Below are 4,563 nucleotides of genomic sequence, written 5' to 3' on the forward strand. Positions count from 1 at the left end.
GAAAGACTGATGTTCAAGGCAATTTTGCCTGTGTACCTATTTTCTCTGTAAAGTGGGAGATAGTATCCTTGTCTGAGTCCCGAAAAGGTAGGTTAGGCAGGCAACTGCCTACACATTTACACAGAGGAATGGAAATATGGGATGTTACAGTGAAGGAAAAGTCAAGCGACCACACCATATATAAGGTAACAGGATGGTAAGATAACTTGAATTCTCCATGGTGGCAAAACAGGCTTGGGGAATTTTGATTAGGACAGAGTAGAAAGTGTAAGAATAGAAATCAAATCATATGTCTCCACCACAGAATTGGCTGTTCCTATGTATTAGAAAGAAAATAAGTGTGCATTTAAGGAAGACCAGAGACTCTCAGAATATAGTAAATACACACAGAAATAGGTGTAAGAAAGGAAAGAGAAAACTAGAAGGTACAAGAGCTCACAGAAACTCGCAGTCCTGGTACTGATTTAGACAGCTTAAAGCACTAACATCAGAAATTATTAACACAGCATTTAAAGATATTTTTTAACATTTGTTTGTATTTGTGACAGATGAGTCAATAATCTACCCATAGCAATTAAAGAAAAGCTTTATTTAAGAACAAATCATTATTATGTTATGGATCATTAGTAGTTAAACTAAAGAAACAGTGAAGACAATGGACAAATCACCTAGAAAATTAATCATACAATATTGATGCACTTACCAAGAATGTCAATTTAATTTTAATAGATTCTTGTCACTATGGGTTAGAATTTTAAATGGCATTATACTTCCTTAAATTCTTCAGGACAAAAACCACCCTAGATATTAATTTTAAGTTAAAAAAATAAGCTATCTTGATCAAAATCACCAAACTTCAGTATTTTAAAGCAGTTTATTCACATGGCTATGCCAATTTGTTGGAGGAAGAAGGGGATAAAAGCTTGCTTGTATCCCCTTCCTGTATATGTTTGTAGAGCCCACCGTGGTTTGAACATGATTTGTGTGATCTATTGTATCTCAGAGCTGAGTCTTCAGGTATTCCATATTTCTGAAGAAGATAGTAGTGGTAACAAAAAGCTAAGACTTCATCCTTGGCGGTGATTTTGAAAGTTCTCCAAAGGTGTTTTACTTAAAAGGAGCCAGCCTGCTTCATCCAGCTTTCTAGTTCTGAGTCAAGATAAAATTATTTACTTTCTCGTAGGCTGCCATTGTTACTATCTGTACCCACGTCTTCATAAGTATGCTGCATCATGAATTTTATTACAGTGACAGAATCTTTTCCTCCATTTCCTCTCTTATGCCTGTAAGTAAACACCTTATTCCTTCCAAAAAATATATAACAATAATATTGAAGTGAAATGTTTTGACATATCATTATATAATGAGATGAATATCTCCAGGCTGTGGACAGAAGTGAAAGACCCATTCCCAAAGTTGCTAAACACACTTCAAAAGGGAGTATTGGGAAATACGCCCTTAACAAAGCTCTGCAGTACTGAAGCTTATTGTGCTGCTAATAATGTAGATTAGCTCACATAATCCTGAGCTTTCATTCTTCTAAATCAACAGTCCTCAACCTGTAGGTTGCTACCCTTTTGGGAGTCAAACAATCCATTCACACAGGTCTCCTAAGACCATCAGAAATAATAGATATGTGCATTATGATTCATAAAAGTAGCAAAATTACAGTTACGAAATAGCAACAAAAAATACTTTTATGGTTGGGGATTACCACAACATCAGAACTGTATCAAAGTTTTTCAGTATTTAAAAGGTTGAGAACCACTGTTCTAAGCAGTACATAGACTAACATATCACATCTTGCCAAGGATTGGGTGTGTTCCAGCCACGAGTAACTTTCAATCTTAAAACAAAAACATTCTTGATCAAACTGGCAAGCCTTCTACATGGAGCTGGGCATGTTTATCTGAAGTATTTAATTCTCAAAACCACCCAAAGAAAGAATTGACTTTCTTGTATTGCATTGTCTATAAAACATCAGTGTGTGAGACATAGTCAAAGAATGTGCAAGTTTGTCAGAAAGTATTTGGCATTTACAAAAAGTAGAAAATAGGAAAGAGTTTAGAAATGTATTGGACTTCATTACAAACTTAGGGGAAGAAGCTTAAGATCCCATTCTTACTCCATGTTAGAATGTTCTGGCTCTGTTTTATATGGGACTTTTGCATGCAACCACAGAGCTGTGGATATGTGGTCCTGTCATGTCTAGAAGATACTATTTTGATTTATATCCATGCCCAAGGTACCACTTTCTATGCAGCACTGAATCTGCACCTCCATCTACGCAGCAGCCATACAGCCATACACCATTGTCTACTTCCCAGTTCAAGGGCGGTGTGAGACCATGCACATACTGCTGGCTGACCAGGGCCAGAGCTGGAAGGAGGATGTGGTTACCATAGATACCTGGATGCAAGGCTTGCTCAAGCACACTTGTCTGTATGGGCAGCTCCCCAAGTTTGAGGATGGAGATCTCACCCTTTACCAATCTAATGGCATCTTGAGGCACCTGGGCCGCTCTTTTGGGCTTTATGGGAAAGACCAGAGGGAGGCCGCCCAGGTGGATATGGTGATGGGGTGGACCTTCGCTACAAATGTGGCACCCTCATCTACACCAGCTATGAGAATGGTAAGGATGACTATGTGAAGGCTCTGCCTGGGCATCTGAAGCCTTTTGAGAACCTGTTGTCCTAGAACCAGGGAGACAAACCTTTCATCATGGGTGACCAGATCTCATTTGCTGATTACCATTTGCTGGACCTGCTGCTGATCCACTGCATCCTGGCCCCTGGCTGCCTGGACAGCACCCCCCCCTTCTCTCTGCCTATGTGGATTGCCTCAGTGCCCAGCCCAAGATCAAAAATTTTCTGTCCTCCCTGGACCATGTGAACCATCCCATCAATGGCAATGGCAAACAGTAGTGGATTGAAGAGACAAGAACTTCTTGTCCCCCTTTTCCCAGGAATAATAAAGTTTGTAAGACAGAAAAGAAGAGGAAGAGGGAGGGGGAGGGGGAGGAGGGGAGGAGGAGGAAGAGGGGGAGGGGGAGGAGGAGGAGTAAGAGGAGGAGGAGGAGGAGGAGGAGGAGGAGGAGGAGGAGGAGAAGGAGGAGAAGGAGAAGGAGAAGGAGAAGGAGAAGGAGAAGGAAAAGAAACTGTTTCACTGTATTGCTGTCCCAACCCCCAACACCAATCCACTCACACATACACTTCTGGCTCTTAAAGTCTTCCTACTCCCTTTTCCAAGATAGTCCCTGAACCTGTGTATAGGTGTCATACAGTTGTCCTGTTTGTATCAGAGTCCCTCATTCTCTACACTTTGATGAGCTATGAATTTCTGTATTGACTATCACCCACAGCAGAAAGTTCTCTGGTGAGGTGTGCCAGCGGCATGCACTAAGCTATGAGTGATTCTTGATTTTATTTTTATGTTTTCTCACTGATTGATATCATATGATGAAATATAATTCAAAATAATGGTGAACAATATGTTAATAATCTACATTTTACCCACATCAATTCATACACTAAGTATTTTAAAACTGAATACAGAGTGGAACTTTTATTATTAACTATAAATACATTTTAGTAAAAGTTTAAGAGGAAGAAAAAGATGGAAAAAACGAGGACATTTTCAATTATGCTCTTTTGGGAAATATTCATGAGGTAATTCTGATTATGGCTTAGATAATCACCTTAATTGCCAAGGCACTTGACAGGAACTTTCTACATATTTTTAAATAATATTTAAATTTTAATTGTTTTTGAAATGTTCCCCCCAACTGATAGCCACTAATTTGAAAATTCTGCAGACACACATTTACTAAAGTCGATGTGAAGACGTATGAATAAACATGAGTTTGAATCTGGCTTGTTGGAGATTGCTCTCGGCTCCCCTACTTCTGAATCATCTAGTCACAATCTCTGCACTCATGATAATGCTCTGACCTTTAAAGACCCATCCCACTTGATCCCTGATACATGAAGATTTCCCCTGTAACCGGAGAGCTGCAGTATTGCTAAAGGTTAATTAGGCGATGGAACCAGGTACAGTTGAAGGGAATATAACTTGCAAAACTCTAGTAAAAACTATTATAAATTCTTGCCACGCAGCCAAAAATGTCTGGAATTCAGATAATAAACAGCCTAGTGAACTGACTGATACAAGCAGAACTCAGTGTCAAAAACTGACTTTTAATCCTCATGATCCATCATAAATTAACTTTTTTGGTCTAGGAGACAATTTTCAGCCTTTCTAGTGGTTATTAATAGCTGTCTCATCATGAACTGAACCATGGAATTCATAAAGTTTTACATTCAGTGTTCTATAAAATTACAGATAACCTTAAAGGGGGAAGTGTTCACAATATAAGCAAATGAATTTTTACTATGTTATAGTATGTTATAACATGTACTCATTCATTCTAGCTTGTCTTCTGATTGACCTTGTGTGAATTGATTGATAACTAATTTTGAGCCCTAAATGGAATGTTTATATTATACCATCCTCCTCCCAAGGCTCAGGCATCCTAATAGAGAGGGGTGGAAAGAGCAGAAGAAC

General features: G+C 38.9%; 1 pseudogene; it reads left to right on the forward strand.

Annotated features, from left to right (window-relative positions):
• The first annotated feature begins 2,332 nt into the window (after positions 1 to 2,332).
• LOC114640521 lies at positions 2,333 to 2,924 on the forward strand (annotated as a pseudogene).
• Positions 2,925 to 4,563: the final 1,639 nt, after the last annotated feature.

This window comes from Grammomys surdaster, unplaced genomic scaffold (genome assembly GCF_004785775.1).
Source record: "Grammomys surdaster isolate TR1022 unplaced genomic scaffold, NIH_TR_1.0 125833, whole genome shotgun sequence".
Taxonomy (NCBI): domain Eukaryota; kingdom Metazoa; phylum Chordata; class Mammalia; order Rodentia; family Muridae; genus Grammomys; species Grammomys surdaster.